The sequence below is a fragment of the Phyllostomus discolor genome, chromosome 5, assembly GCF_004126475.2.
Source record: "Phyllostomus discolor isolate MPI-MPIP mPhyDis1 chromosome 5, mPhyDis1.pri.v3, whole genome shotgun sequence".
Lineage (NCBI taxonomy): Eukaryota > Metazoa > Chordata > Mammalia > Chiroptera > Phyllostomidae > Phyllostomus > Phyllostomus discolor.
The window spans coordinates 96,059,035-96,076,183 of NC_040907.2; the positions used below are offsets into that span (position 1 = coordinate 96,059,035).

General features: G+C 36.0%; 1 long non-coding RNA gene across 1 annotated transcript; it reads right to left on the reverse strand.

Moving 5' to 3' along the window:
- Nucleotides 1-311: 311 nt before the first annotated feature.
- LOC118500453 lies at nucleotides 312-16,716 on the reverse strand. Its single transcript, XR_004903011.1, has 3 exons — nucleotides 16,584-16,716; nucleotides 9,341-9,344; nucleotides 312-323 (listed from the first exon to the last, which is right to left on the reverse strand). It is a non-coding gene; the product is annotated as an uncharacterized LOC118500453 (long non-coding RNA).
- Nucleotides 16,717-17,149: the final 433 nt, after the last annotated feature.

Sequence of the window (17,149 nt, forward strand, 5' to 3'; positions counted from 1 at the left end):
GGGTGTCTTTCTTAGGATAATTTTTATATGAAAAGAAATGGTCTATATAGTGGACTTCACTCACTTTATTATGTTTAGCTGTTAAAAAATTCTCTTTTATCTTTTTCACAGTTGTCTGTCCCACCTTCTCTTCTTACTTTCCTTTGCATGGTAGTGTGATGGCTGAAGCTGGTCATGTTGAAAAACAAAACAAAAGAAAAATTAAGTTTAATATGTTCCTCTAGCCAGAAACATTTGTACTAGTACTGTACAGTTTGCTGCATGCCTGGTAGCAGGAATTCATAATATTCTACATGGTGGGAAATTTAATGAGGAAATGGGTTCTTTGAGAATAAAAAAGAAGGTGCTTAGGGAACAGCTAGTTTAATGGTTTTCAAAATTGATTTAATTACTGGACCTATAATACATAGGGCATGCAAAATTGAAGCTGATGCTGTCAAGGCGGGTTGGGACCTCAGCAGCCCCTGTCAATGTTGTTACTCTCCTACTTTGGCAATGATGGATCATGAGGCCCAGTTTTGGTCCTGGGCTCCAACATGATCAGTGGACATTCAGGAAGGAAATGTGAGAACTCCTGTTTGTTTTCATCTTAGTTAAAGAAGTTACTTATACAACTATTTACAATTCATATAATATGTTGATATAGTTGAACATATATATGTATATTTGTAGTTTAAAAATAAATAAATATACATCTACTAGATATAGATGTTCCAAGAGTTTCCTGGAGGAGGGGTATGCAATTCAAAAGTTTTGAGGCCAATATGTTAATAATGGACACAGCTTGGAAAGCACTGGTTTAACACATCCCCTTCTTTATGCAGTTAGGAAGGTGGGGAGTGAAGGGCTTTTCTCCCATGCAGACAAACAGCTGCTGTGTGGGAGCAGATGGGAGCCAGGCTCTCAGCTCACACAACTTGTACAGCATACCAGGCTGCCTTCTAGGTTCCCAGGCTTTGCAAAGTTGATTATTAAATTATCAGGGCCCTTCAGAAGAATTTGGTTGGCACAATCACCAATGGATTAAAGTCCATTGACCTAATCCTTCCTTATCTGTCCAATTTTGGCTATTTCTTCCCTTAAAGAAATTAATCATTTTTCTGAAACAAACACATTTTCTTTTTTTCTTCCCACAAATGGATCTATCAACATCATTTTTTAAAAAAGGACTAATCAGTGAGATTAAAGAAGGAAGAATGACCAAAGACAAGATTTAGGTGTGTCATATGTCCATGATTAGGTTTCTTCGATTTTGATTTTGACAAAAATTGGATAAAACTTCTTTGTGGAGAAAGACTTGACCAGAAGGATGTATAAATGATTGCTGGGATTCTGACTGGGATTGCTTTGAATCTGTGTATCAAAGCAATCCCAGGAGATTTGACATCTTAACAGTCTTGAATCTTTCACTCAAGGGCCAGGTATATTTCTCCTTTAACATAAGGCTGATTTTTCTTAGTAGCAATGTTTCATAGACCTTCCACGTGTTGCCTCAGATTTAGTCATAGATTTGATGACATTGTAATGGTATTGTGTTTTTAATTAAATCTCCAATTGTCCATTCATTGCAGATATATAAAAATGCATTTGATTTTTTTAATATTGATCTGTACCTTGCTTCCTTGATGCTCTCTACTTATTAATTCTAACATCATTTTCACTTAGAGTCCATTAGATTTTCTACATAGGTGATTGGTTTTATTTCTTCCTTGTGAATCCAGAAACATTTGACTTCTTTTTCTTGCCTGATTAACTTGTATAGGACCTTTAGTAAAATGTTGAATAGAAGTTCTGAAAGCCATCAACCTTGTCTTGTTCCCGATCTTAAAGGGAAAGCCTTCACCTTTAGGTGCTCCTTTTCAATTGAGGAAATTTTCCTCCTATTCCTAGCTTGCTGTGAAGGTGGATTTTGTAAAATGTATCTCCTGTGTTCATTGAGATCATCTTATGGTTCTTCTCTTTTGCTTTATTAGTATTGTAAGTTATGTTATTGATTTTTGAATGTTAAACCAACTTCTCGTTCTTGGGTTAAGTGCCACTTTGTTATGATGTAGGTCTATACGTGTGTGTGTGTGTGTGTGTGTGTGTATCCTATTTTTAGAGTATTTGCAGCTTTGTTCATAAGCATATGAACACAAATGCAAATATTCTAAAATTTTTGCAAATTAAATATAATACATATATTTGGATCTATCTTCAAAAGAGATATTCATCAGTTTTTTTTCTTTTCTTGCTATATTTTTACCTAGTTTTGGTATCAGGATAGTGCTGGCCTCCAAGAATAAGTAGAGAATTTTTACATTTTTTGGGAAGATTTTCCATAGAATTGGTAATATTTCTTCTTTAAATGTTTGTTATACTTGCCCATTGAAGTCATCTGGACCTGGACATTTCTTTCTAGACAGGTTTTTATAACAACATATTTAATTTCTTTAATAGATATAGTGCTTTTCAGGTTATCTAATTCTTCTTAAGTGAGTTTGGTGAATTGCCTCTTTCAAGGAATTAGTCCATTCTTCAAAGTTGTCAAGTTTATGGGCATAAAGTTGTTCATAACATTCCCTTATAATTCTTTTCATGTCTGTAAACTTTGGTATTGTTATGATAACAGCTAGGAATGAGTGGCCAGAAGGGAAATAAAGGCATGACTCTGACCATTGCAGTCTAACAAAGAACTTAATAAAGGAAGCTAAAAGCAAAGGAACATGTGTCACCCATTGACCCAGCAGTCCTGAGCCTTGTTTCGTAAGACTGCCAGGTACTCCAAACAAGAAGCAAAACTATGACAGTGTAGGGTAAGGTGGGGTTAGCCCTTGAAAGTCTGTGTACATCATCTCCACTAGCTGGGAAAAGGAAAATCTTGAGACTGTGCATTCATTCTAAGGCCTGGAAGGGGGTAGGGAATGGGCCTACAGTGCCCAAAGAAAAAGCCAATAAAACAACTTTGGTTAACTGTCTACCTCCTGTCACATATGCAACATGAACAAATAGAGTCTGGAGCAAGACAAGAATTTGGGCCAACAGACCCCAACACATACCTGTGCTTGGGTGGTCATGTCTCCCCAGGGGGAAGATGGCACCACCTTTACCTGTCAGTCAAAATGTAACTCCCTCAGCCCTCATCCCTTGAACTGCATAAGTCCTTAAAACAAAAGACTTGTTCTCTTGTTCCTCTTTCCACACAGGATGCTCTTGGCCACCCAGCCTCTGACTGAGGAACCTCTGGCCAACTGGGTATTGGTCACTGGTCTCTGGCCACCCTGCTCTAGCCACCCTTGCTTTTTGTCTCTCATTAGAACTTAGCACTGATACACTTTGCTTGCAGTCTGGTAGGTTTGCTGATCTGTAATGCTTTACAGTGTCAGCAAGGGAAACTGAGTTTCTAGGAGTTTCTTCCATAACAGTATGATGTCATTATGTACTGCCCTGATATTGGTATTTGCTGTTTTTTTTTTCTGACCATTTGGCTAGAGGTTTATTATTTTGTTAATTTCTTCAGACAACATTTTTTCATTGATTTCCTGTTTCTATTTCATTGAATTTTCACTTTGATTTTTGTTATTTCCTTCTTTGTGCTTGACTTGTCTTCAATTGGCTCTTCATTTTCTATTTTCTTAAGGCAAAATCTGAATAATTGATTTGAGGCATTCCTTTTTTTTCTAATGTAGGTGTTTAATGCTGGATAATTTCCTTTAAGTTCTGTTTGAACAGAATTTCTCAAATTCTGATATGTTGTGTTTTCTTTTTAATTTTTTCAACACACTTCCCCCCCAGTTACTGAAATCTAGAAAGTGTCCATTGTAATATCTGACGCAAATTATACACTTAACAAATACTCATTCCCTTGTATCTCATGGTCATTTGTTTCCAGCAGCCATTTTAATCTTTATCAAATGAGTATAGCTTACAGATAATGATAATGGAATACTTACTATATGCTAGGCACTATGATCCATTCTTATTATATTATCTCATGTAATCCTTACTACAATTTTATTAGGCAGGTACTATTATTGTTTCCATTTTACAGATACAAACCTAATGCTGAGAGAGGTTAAATAGCTACTTGAACTTAGGCAGTCTGATTAAAGAGTTTGTAGTCATTGTGATATAATACCTCCATACCACTATCATAAGAGGCTATCTCTCTAATTGTTCTCCTAGTAGTTAAGAGGTCAAAAGTTTCAGTGAGTATTTTGTAGTCAGAAAAATAGATAGGAAATAAAAGACAGTTCTTTTTCTACAAGGGAAGAATACAAGTGTGAAAAAAACATTTAAAAGCAATATAAATGTATTTTTATAACCAGAGACATGGAAATAAAGAACAAACTAACAGTGACCAGAAGGGTGAGGGTAGAGGGAAGGAGGAAAGAAGGGGAAGGGTCATCAAGGAACATGTATAAAACACACACGGACAAAGACAACAGTGAGGGTAGGATTGAATGTGGGAGGTGGTGGGTAGGGCAGGGGAGAGTAATGTGGGGAAAATGGGGACAACTGTAATTGAACAGTAATTAAAAGCAATATAAGTAGTAGTCAAAGCTCATAATGTGGGATACATCGGCAAAGCAGGGGCAATCAAGAAAGATAAATTTCCCAGAAGGGAATCTTAGCAGACTCTCAATAATATGAAGGATGTAAATAGTCAAAAAATGCCACATTCCCTGAGGCCTGACTAAGATACTCCTGAGTATCATGTAGTAAGGGAGAATGGCAAATAATTGAGCTGGAAGAAAGCAAGGCCACAATGTATCAGCCCCAGAGACCTCAATAAAGAACATAGATTTTATCCTAAGTGCATATGGAAGCTATTGATGGGTTTTAATAGTAAAGTAACTTGATCTTGTTAAATGGAGAATGGATTGTAGGGCAAGGCTAGAGGCAGAAAGAATAGTTAGGTGATAAGCCTTCTCCAGACACATAGTAGGGTTGCTGTATGGAATAGGTGGTCAATCAGGTTTTAGTTCACAGATTTAAAGTGAAATCACTTAAAACTTTTAGAATTTTCCTTAAACAATGTTCATATGTTTGCTGCAAGCTGAAATCAAGCACTAGGTTTTATAGAGAATTGGGTTTTTAAGAAAGGGAAAAAAGATTGTAGAGAGCAATATTTGAAAAAGATTTATTATTATAATGACCACAACATCTGGTTAGACAAGAATGGAAGCAAGGCCTGAAGAGGATTAATGGATAGTCAAAAAGTGGTGGCATCATTAGATTGGTGACTCTAAGAAAGAATTAAGGCCAAGGGCACACTTGAACAAGCGAATTTAAGAGGAGAGATGATGGTGGGAAGAGTGTGAGATGTTTTAAATTTCAGATTTTAATAAAAGTAGTAAAACTTTATATGTGTCATATAAACAAAAACTTTTCATTTTTTCATATAAACAAAATATCTTTTAGAAGACCGTATTTCCCTCCAGCTATGGACTTAAATTCCTTCCTTCTATAGCCAAGCTTAAAACTGCTCTTACTAATAATACCAATGGCATATCCAGAGTTATTTTAAAAGTTCAAATCAAATCATTTCATACTATCAAAAGTATAATGAACATCCACTGATTAAATTTTTATCATTTTTTAATTATTGTTCTATTATAATTGTCCCAATTTTCCCCCCTTTGCCCAGCCTACTCCCTGTTCTCACAGTCAATTCTCACGCTGTTGTCCATGTCCATGGGTCATTCATACATGTACTTTAATCACTACCCCTTCTTGCCACCATATTCCCTACTCCCTCCCCTCTGGTCATTGTTAGTCTGTTCCATGTTTCCATGCCTGTGGTTCTATATTGTTCATTAGTTTATTTTATTCATTAGAATTACTCTTATAGGTGAGATCATAGTGTATTTGTCTTTCACCAACTGGCTTATTTCACTTAGCACAATATTTTCCAGTTCCATACATGCTGTTACGAGGGATAGGAATTCCTTCTTTATTTATGCTGCATAACATTCTATTGTGTAAATGTACCACAGTTTTTTGATCCACTCATTTACTGATGCATACTTAGGTAGCTTTCAGCACTTGTTCATTGTAAATAGTGCTGCTATGAAGATAGGGGTGTATAACTTTTTTGAATTGGTGATTTGGGATTCTTAGGGTATATTCCCAGCAGTGGAATCACTGGGTCAAAAGCAGTTCCATTTTTAGTTTTCTGAGGAAATTCCATACTGTTTTCTACAGTGGCTGCCCCAGTCTACATTTCCACCAACAGTGTACTAGGGTTCCCTTTCCTCCACATCCTCCACAACATTTGTTGTTTGTTGATTTGTTGATAGTTATTCTGACCAGTGTGAGGTGATATCTCATTGTGGTTTTAATTTGTATCTCTCTAATGGCTAGTGATGCTGAGCATCCTTTCCTATGTCTATGGGCCATCTGTTCATCTCCTTGCAGAAGTGTCTATTGAGGTCCTTTGCCCATTTTTAAATTGGATTGATTATCTTCCTGGTGTTGAGTTGTATGACTTCTATATTTTCAAAACCAAATCCTTGTCTGAGGCATTATTGGCAAATATGTTCTCTCATATGATCCTTTCTATTTTCATTTTGATTATAGTTTCTTTAGCTATGTTTAATTTGATGTAGTCCCACTGTTTATTTTTTCCTTTATTTCTGTTGCCCAAGGAGATATATCAATAAAAATATTGCTGCATGGGATGTCTGAAATTTTCCTTCCTTATGCTTTCCTCTAGGACTTTTGTGGTGTCATGACTTACATTTACATCTTTTATTCATTTTGAATTTATTCTGGTGTATGGCATAAGTTGGTGGCCCAGTTTCATTTTTTTGCATGTATCAGTCCAGTTCTCCCAACACCATTTATTGAATAGGCTATTTTTACTCCATTGTATGCTCATGCCCCTTTTGTTAAGTATTAATTGACCATAAAGATTTGAGTTTATTTCTGGGCTCACTCTTCTGTTCCATTGATCTATGTGTCTGTTTTTATGCCTGTACCAGACTGTTTTGGTTACAGTGACCTTATAATGTAGTTTTATATCAAGTATTGTGATCCTTCCTACTTTGTTCTTTCTCAAGATTGCTGAGATTATTCAGTGATTATTTTTTTCAAACCTTTTTAGGATGGCAACAATTTAAAAGTGTGATGTTTATTTTCTAAATACTTGGGAATTTCCCAGGTATCTTTCTGTTAGTGAGTTCTAATTTAATTCCATTGTGATTAGTCAGCATAATTTTTATAGCATGAATGCTTTTAAGTTTATTAATATTTGTACCATGGTCCAGAATATGGGCTATCTTGGTTAAAGGCTCTGTGTGTACATGAAAAGAATGTGTATTCTGCTGTTCTTAGGTGGAATGTTCTATTAATGTCAGTTAGGTCATTGTGGTTGATAGTGTGTTGAAGTCTTTTATATTTTTGTTGTTTTACCATTTATGGAGAAGAGGTTTTGAGAATCTCCAACCATAGTTGTGAACTTAACTATTTTTCATTGCAGTTCTATCATTTTCTTGCTCCATGTACTTAAAAAATTTGTTATTACAGGAACCTTTAGGGTTGCTATGTCCTCCTGATTGACTGGCTCCTTTATTATTAAAATGACCTTAATTTACCTGGGAATATTCTTTGTTTTGAAATTTACTTTTGTAAAAATAGTCACTCCAACTTCTTTGACTAGTGTTAGCATGGTACATATTTTCCTATACTTTTACTTTTAACCCAGTCATGTCTTTTATTTAAAGTGTGTTTCTTGTAGGCAACATACAGTTTGGTCCTGTTCTTTTATCTAATATGACAATTTCTGTTGGGATGTTTAGATGATTTACATTTAATGTGAACTTTTTCATTAGGTTTAAGTATATTATGTTGTTATTGTTTTTCCACTGAATCTTGTTCAATTCTCTTTATTTTTCTGTCATTTTCTGATTATTAATTTTTATTTTATTTTATTTTATTTGTTGGCTCATGAGCTCTCTTTGCTTTGTGATTTTAGTGATTGCTTTAGAATTTATAATGTACATCTTATCACAATTTACCTTCAAGGGCTATTATGTTGCTTCACGTATTTTGTAAGAGCCTAACACTTGTTTATTCTTGTTCTTTCCCTCATGACTTCATTATATTATTATTATATATTTCATTTATAAATATATTATAAGTACAAAATGTGTTGGTACTAATTATATTTAAGTAACCAATTATCTTTTTAATAGACTTTAGTGTTCATAGCAGGTTTAGATTCATAGAAAAGCCAAGCAGAAGGTCCAGAAATTTTTTTGTATACTTCCTGCCCCTGCACATGCACAGCCTCCCTTGTATCCTACCAGTAGTACATTTTTTATACCTGATGAACCTACACTGACACATTATTATCACCTAAAGTTCATAGATTACATTAGGTTTCCCTCTTAGTCTTGCACATTCTATGATTTTTGACAAATATTTGGCATGTATTTACTCTTATAATATCATTCAGAGTATTTTCACTACCTCAAAAATCCTCATTGCTCTGCCTATTTATTACTCCTTTCCCTCATCCCCTGGCAAGTGAATATCTTTTATAAAAATTTAAATTAAAAGCCATATATTTGCCCATATAGTTACCATTTAGAGTGCTTTTTAGTCTTTTGTGTAGATATATATCTTGATCTGGTATCATTTTCTTTCTGTATGAGGAACTTTTAGCATTTCTTGAAGTGCAAAAATTCTGACGATAAGTTCTTTCAGCTTTTATATGTCTAAAAACATCTTTATTTTGCCTTCACTTTTTAAATTGTCATTCTGATAGGTGTGAGATGATATCTCATTGTGGTTTTATTATTTTTTAATTTTAATTTATTTTTATTGTGTTTTCCATTATCATTTAGTCCCCTTATATCCTCCTCCCATCAGCAATCACCACACTTGTCCATGTTCATAAGGTCTTTTTTCTTTTTGCCCATTTCCTCCACCCTCTAACCTCCTCTCCTCCCTAACTGTCATCCTGTTCTCTATCTATGAGTCTGTTCCTATTTTTCCTATTATTTCCATTTGTTCATTAGATTCCAGATATGACTGAAATCATTATGTTTTTTTTTTCTCTTACTGGCTTATTTCACTTAGCATAATGTTCATTGGGTTCATCCATACTGTCACAAAGGGTAAAATTTTCTTCTTTCTTATAGCTGAATAGTATTCCACTGTGTAGCCTTTTGAAAGCTTTGTCTTGTTTTGTTTTGTTTTTCTGGGTAGAGAAATCAAGGTTACCAGTTGTTTTCTTTCAGTATTTTAAAGATATACCTCCACTGTCTTCTCACTTGTGTTGTTTCCACTGAGAATTCTGACATCATCCTTATTATCTTTGTTCCTCTGTGTGTGATGTGTCCTTTTCTCTAACAGCTCTTCAAATTTCATCTTTAATGCTGGTTTGAGAAATTTGATTAAGATAAGCTGTAGAAACCTATGCCTTTTTATAGGTTTCTTGTGCTTGCAGTTCACTGAGTGTCTTAGATAAGTGGATTTATACATTTCATTAAATTTAGAAACATTCCAATCACTATTTCTCAAATATTTTTGTTTCTAAAGGTGTGTATATATATATATATATATATTTTTTTTTTAAGTGGTCCCAAAGCTCAAAGATGCTCTTATTCTTTTCAATTTTTTTTTGCTATTCTTTTTCTGTTTGTGTATCATTTGGACAGTTTACATTGCTGTTGTCACATATACTGGTCTTTCATCTCACCATGTCTAATATGCTATTAATCCCATCCAGTTAATTTTTTAATCTCACATTTTAGTTTTCATGTCTACAAGTTTGAAATACAATGGAGTACAGTGTAATAAATGTTTTAATATTTTTGCCTGCTAATTGTATGTCAATTATGAGTTGCTTTCAGTTAATTGATTATTCTCTTTATTATGGGTCATGTTTTCATACATTTTTATGTACTTGGTAATCTTTGTGGGAAATTTTATTTTGTTGGGTCCTGGCTCTTTCTGTGTTCCTATGAGTATTTTTTTATCTTCACTCAAGCACATACTTACTGATTTTAAAGAGAGGGGGAAAGGAGGGAGAAAGAGAGGGAGAGAAACATTGATGTGAGAAACAGTCATTGATTGGTTACCCCTTGCATGTGCCCCAACTGGGGACCAAACCTGCAGCCTAAGTATTTGCCCTACTGGGAATCACACTTATGATCTTTTGGTCTACAGGACAATGCTCCAACCAACCGAGCCACACAGGCCAGAGCATTTGTCCTTGTGAGTATTCTTGATCTTTTTTCTAGGATGCGATTAAATTTCTTGGAAACAGTTTGATTCTTTCAGTTTTTGCTTTTGTGATTTATTAGATGAGTCAAGAGCAGTGGCCCATTTGGGATGAAAACTTCTCATTGCTGCAACACATCCTTTTTTTTTTATATTCTAACAAATATCCATAAAATAATTTTTTTCCCAACCTGTTTAGTAGGAACAGGCAATATTATTAGCCTTGTGTGAGCACTTTGATCCAACTTTAATCCTTTCAGAAACTTATTCTTCAGGCTCATGTAGTTTCTTTACACACATGTGCTGAGCAGTAATTTGCTAAATACTTAAGAGGAACCCTCTAAACATCTCCAGAGTTCTGTCTCTGTGGCTGTCTTCTTTCAATATTCTGTTCTAAAAACTCTAGTTGCTTTGTTTTCCTTGAATGTTAAGATCTGTCTCTTCAATGCAGGGAATCTTCCTTGCTCTGTCTGGATTACCTCAAGGCACTAAGTTGAGGAAATCATACAGCTTATCTCATTTGCTTCATATGTCTCAGGAAACTTGGTCCTTTGCTGTTTGCTGTCCAGGATCCTGAAACCATAGTTGTCTGTTTTTCTTTCTTTTTTCTCTCCGTCTCTGTTTCTTTTCCTTTCTCCCTCATTCCCTTCCTTCCTTCTTTATTGGTAGCCTTTTTACCATAAAGGTACATTTTTTTTCCAGTCCAGCCTGGTTCTCACCAATATAGCCATTCCCCATTGTGAGAATCCCTTGACTGACAACAGCCTCCAATTTCCTGAGCCAATCCTCTTCTGAATCTAGAGGGAGATTTCCACTTATACATGCTGATGGTTCCTATTATCACCTCACCTTTTGGAACACTTGACTGCTTTTCCTCAAATCTGCATAACTGACTATCTGTGCCATATATTTATAGTATCTATATCATTGAATATCAGGTTGTGCTTAGAAGATTCAACTGTCATGAGTGGTCGGAACTTTGGTTGGTAAATTTGCTTCCTGGTTTACATCTTTTCCTTACACTCTGTGCTCCATCCAGCTGAGGCAAGTCCAACCCAAAGTAGTGCATAATGTACACATATAAAATGAAGAAGAGAATTGTAGCCTACAGGAGTTTGTAAAGTAGTGGTTCTTAACTTTTTGGGTTTCTTAATCTCTTGAAGAATCAAACAAAGGTTAGGGACTTTCTCCCCTAAAAGAAGTTCATATGTACATCACTTGGCATGTAATATTTTCAGGAATGGTGCTAGTTATACACCTTTGAAAATATATTTATGGGTCCTTGTAGTTAGGAGATCTGACTTTGAAATTGTGGTAAAATGTTCTTTTTATGATTAATGGAGTGCTTGCAGTGAAGATATTTCCTGGATATGAATTTCTACGAATACCTTTTCAGGGGTTAACCTCTTTATAACTATATGTTATATAGAGTTCAAATGATTTGGGAAAAGGTTTAAGGAAAAGATGTGATCAGAAGGAACAGTAACACCATGGCTACCAACACAGCAGTGGAGGGCGGCACCCACCCAACACCACTGCCCCTGGACTGGGCTCTTACTGCAGCAGTGGAGGCCAAGTGCTCACACCTGTAGGCCCCAGGATGGTGTACTCCAAAACCTTCAGCCAAGAGGCACTGTGTGCTCACCCACTGCCCCAGCCACAGTGGTAGAGGATGCATGTGCCCTGTCCAATGCCCCAACCATGGTGGTGCCCCCACCCTGTGGGCAACTGCCTTGCTAAGAGGAAGGTGGGGACACTCCAACCCCTCCCTGCACCTGCACAGAGTAGAGCAGCAGGGCACAGGGAGTCAGCAATACCCAGAAAAACTTAACCCAATAGGGGAGCCAAACTACCCTAAAGAGATTCTGAGAGTCACTAGCATCTAGGACAGCAAAGAGCAAGAAGGTGGTATGTCTGTTTCCCCTAATTGGTGCACTTCAAGAACACAACTGCTGAACTGAGGGCAAAGGATGGGTGCAGAAAGGCACTGGGGCCTTGGCAGTGAACTGAGTAACTGGGCTGGAGGCTGGGAAACTGTGAAGAGTGCGGCTCAGATCTGGCCCCCATCTCCACAAAAGCACAGGAAGGGAGAAAAGGGAAACCAATCACCCCTCAGCCTACTGCAGCCAGGAAGACCAGCAGAACTGGCTTGGCCAATTTAAAGCCAACAGGAGGCTTTTTTTCTTCTAATTTTCTTTTTTAAAAAAATTCCCACAAGTGAGACAATAAAACCTGGAGCTGTGAAAGCACCAGAGTTAGATCCAAAGAGGGGTCATCCCAACAACTGAGACAGTGAGACAAATTTCACTTTGCTATTCCAGAGAACTTGCAAGTTATTGTGTATTTGTATTATTATTATTTTTTCATTGTTTTTACATCCTTTATTTATTAGTATTTTTTGTTTATATTCTTTCTGTTTAGCCTTCTTCACTTTTTTTGTTAAATTGCATTGTTTGACTGGTTTTCCTTGTTCTCTCCTTCATACTGTATTTTAAATTTTCCTCCTTTCACTTCACTTGTGTCCCAGTAGCATACTACTCTGGGTCATGCACTTCCTATTCTTGTTATTCAGATCACTTAGATTCTGCCATATGATTGTTGCTCCATTGGTATTGTAAATAATTGCTGCTCCATACAATTGTAAATACAACACTGCAACCCTCCCAAATCTTAGCACACTTCATTGTTTCTGAAACTTTATTACCATTGTGGTTAACTCTATTCTCTCACATACTATACCTATTTTCTATCCTTTACTCTCACTTTATCTCAAAATCTGACCTCCCACAAACTCACTGCTTTATAGATCAAACTCACAATACTTCCTTCCCCAACAAGAGTCTTATCTTCTTTCCATCCTTTCTAAAAAGTGGCTAGTTGTGTGAAATATCACAGATAACACTATACATATCCAAAGGATCTCCTATCTCTTCTCTACAGGTTGGTATTTTAAATAATATAAAATATGTTACCACTGTCTTAATCTATTTTGCCTTCCCCCTCCAACTGATCACATAAAAGAGTAGGTGGGAGCTCTGAACACCAGTATACCTGCTGGAAGAGGAAACCCACCAACAAAGAAACCACCAACAGGTAATAATGGAAGAAGGTGAAGAAATGTGTGGAAGCCACACTAATCTCCACCCAGGATTGATCTGGAAATACAACTAGATGGTGGAGAAATTACCCAGAATAAACAACTGAAAAATGGTGAGAGAGAAGCCTCAAAACCTCATACAGAAAGAAGAGCCAGCTTAAACACAACCTGTCCATGCCTGCATAACAAAACAAAAGACCCAGTGGACAGAGTAACCCTCAGTTAACCATCTGGAGGGAAGAACACACCAAAAAAAGACCCAACAACAATAAAAAACCAAAGACATGTAGAGAGCCAACATAAATGACAGCCCCAGAGTAGCGAACTCAGGAGATCAAGGAGACCACACTACTGAATCTCAGAGGTCTTCTACCATAGAAGTTCATGCCACAAATTCATTGAGTCAGAACAGATCAATATAAGAAGCAGAGAATAACAAGGAGAGTCTCAAAAATAATGGGAAGACAAAGAAACAATCCCCAAATGAAAGGAAAGGAGGAAGCCTCAGAAAGAAAGCTAAATGAAAGACATGCAAGTCAACTATCAGATACTGAATTCAAAGCAATGGTTATAAGGAAGCTCAATGAGCTCATAGAAAATTACTAAAAACTACAGGGAAACTACAGTGAACTCACTACAAACTATATCAACATGGAAAAGGAAATAGAAACTATCAACAAGGGTCAAGAGGAAATGAAGAATACAATTTCTGGACTGAAGAATACAGTACAAGGAATCAAAAGTCAGCTCAATGAGCAGAGGATCAGATCAGTAAACTGGAGGACTGGGTAGAAAAAAACACCCAGAAAGAGCAAGAAAAGGAAAAGAGGCCCAGAAAGAGTGAAGAGGGATTAAGAAAAATGCAGGACAATATGAAATGTAATAATATCAGTATAACAGGGATACCAGAAGAAGAAGAAGAGCAAAGGGTAGAAAACTTGTTTGAAAAAGTAATGATGAAAAACTTCTCTAATGTGATGAAAGAAAAAGTCACACAAATGCAGGAAAAACAGAGAGTCCCTATCGAGAGGAACCCAAAGAGGTCCACCTCAAGACACATCATAATTAAAATGGCAACATTTCAAGACAAAGAGAGAATCTTAAAGGCAGCAAGGGAGAAACAGGAAGTAACATACAAGGGAGCCCCAATAAGGCTAACAGCTGACTTCTCAATAGAAACACTCCAAGCCAGAAGAGAATGAAAAGATATATTCCATGTAATGAGAACCAGAGGTCTGCAACAAAGGCTACTTTATCCAGCAAGACTCTCAATCAAAATAGAAGTTTAAATGAATACACCTGTAGCAAACCAGCTCTGCAAAACATGCTAAAGGGACTGCTTTAAGGAAAGGAAGGAAAAGAGAGAGAGAGCGCAACACAGGTATGAAAATGGCAATATATAACTACCTATCAATAATAACCTTCAATGTAAATGGATTAAATGCTCCAATCAAGAGACATAGGATAGTTGAATGGATAAGAAAGAATGAACCACACATATGCTGCCTACAAGAGACCAATTCAGGACAAAAGACCTACACAGACTGAAAGTGAAGGGCTGGAAACAAATTTTCCAAGCAATGGGCAGGAAAAAAGAAGCCGGGGTAGCAATACTCATATCAGACAAAATAGACTTCCAAAAAATGGCCATAAAGAGAGACCCATAAGGTCACTTCATAATACTCAGGGAAAGAATCCACCAAGAAGACATAAACATTGTAAATATATATATATATATATATATATACCCAACATAGGAGCACTGAAATACATAAAGAAAATCTTAGAGGACTTCTGGAAAGATACTGACAATGACACAATAATAGTAGGGCATTTTAACACCCCACTATCAAAAATGGATCTATCTTCAAAATAAATCAACAAAGGTATTGTGACATTGAACAATGCCCTAGATGAAATGCACTTAACTGATATATAGAAAGTCTTTCATCCCAAAGAAGCAAAATACACATTCTTTTCAAATGCACATGGAATATTTTTAAAGAGAGTCCACACAATAGGACACAAAACAAGCCTCAACAAATTCAAGAAATTGAAATCATATCAAGCATTTTCTCTGACCTCAAGGGACTGATACTGTAAACCAACCTCAAGGAAAAAAAAACTGCAAAATACTCAAACTCATGGAGACTGAATAGCATGCTATTACATAATGAATGGGTCAAGAACAAGATTAAGGAAGATATAAAAAAGTTTCTGGAAACAAATAAAACTGAACTCACAACAACCCAAAACCTATGGGACACCACTGTGTCCTGGCAGTCCTGAGAGGGAAGTTCATAGCAATACAGGCATACCTAAAAAAGAAATATTTCAAACAAACAAACAAACTAACCCTACACTTACAAGAACTCGAGGAACAACAACAAAGACTTCCCAGAGCAAGTAGAAGGAAGGAAATAGCCAAGATCAGAGCAGAATTAAATAACATGGAGATTAAAAGCACAATTCTAAAGCTCATTGAATCCAGGAGTTGGTTCTTTGAAAACATAAACAAAATTGACAAGCCTTTAAGCAGACTCATCAAGAAAAAAAGAGAGAGGACCCAAATAAACACAATCAGGAATGAAAGAGGAAAGATTACAACTTATACCAAAGAAATACAAAGGGTTCTAAGACATTACTACAAAGAGCTGTATGCCAAGAAATTCAAAAACCTAGGTGAAATGGACAAAATTCTAGAAAAATATAATCTTCCAAAACTCATTGAAGAAGAAGCAGAAAGCCTAAACAAACCAGTAACAGCAGATGAAATTGAAGCAATAATAAAAAAACTTCCAACACACCTAAGCCCTGGACAAGATGGTTTCACAGGAGAATTCTACAAAGCATTTAAGGAAGAGCTAACCCCTATCCTTCACAGACTATTCCAAAAAACCTAAAATGGTGGAAAACTCCCAAACTCCTTTTATGAAGACAGCATCATCCTAATCCCAAAACCATATAAAGGCACAACAAAGAAAGAAAACTTCAGGCCAATATTGTTGATGAATATAGATGCTAAAATCCTCAACATAATATTGGCAAACTGCATCCAGCAATACATTAAAAAGATCATACACCATGACCAAGTGGGATTCATGTTAGGGGTGTAAGGATGGTACAATATTCACAAATCAATAAACATAATACATCACATAAAAAAATGAAAGACAAAACTCACATGATCATATCAATAGATGCGGGAAAAGCATTTGATAAGGTACAGCACCCATTTGTGATAAAAACATTTAGCAAAGGGAATTGAGGGAACATTCCTCAACATAATAAAGGCCATATATGAAGAACCTACAGTGAATATCATACTCAAGGGGCAAAAACTATAAACTTTCCCACTAAAATGAGGAACAAGACAAGGATGTCCACTTTCACCATTTCTATTCAATACAGTGTTGGAAGTCCTAGTCACAGAAATCATAGAAGAAGAAATAAAAGGTATACAAATTGCAAAGGAGGAAACAAAACTGTCATTGTTTGCAGATGACATAATAGTGTACATAGAAAATCCTATAGACTCCATGAAAAAGCTACCCGACCTAGTAAGTGAATTTGGCAAAACATGGGATACAAAGTATAGCAGACTCTAAATGACCAAAAGTAGCTTGTTTGGACTATTTTAAAAATAATTGAATTGAATTGAATTTTGAATTTTATTCCAGCAGGCTTTTGAGCTAATGGGTCGCAGCCTTTAGTGAAATATTAATGTATGGGCCAGTACACAGAGGCCACCTTTGATTCATTTTGAAAATATATGAATAGTCATATAGTTCTAAAGATTTATCAAGGGGGAAGATAAATAATTGTAAATTAGCAGAGACT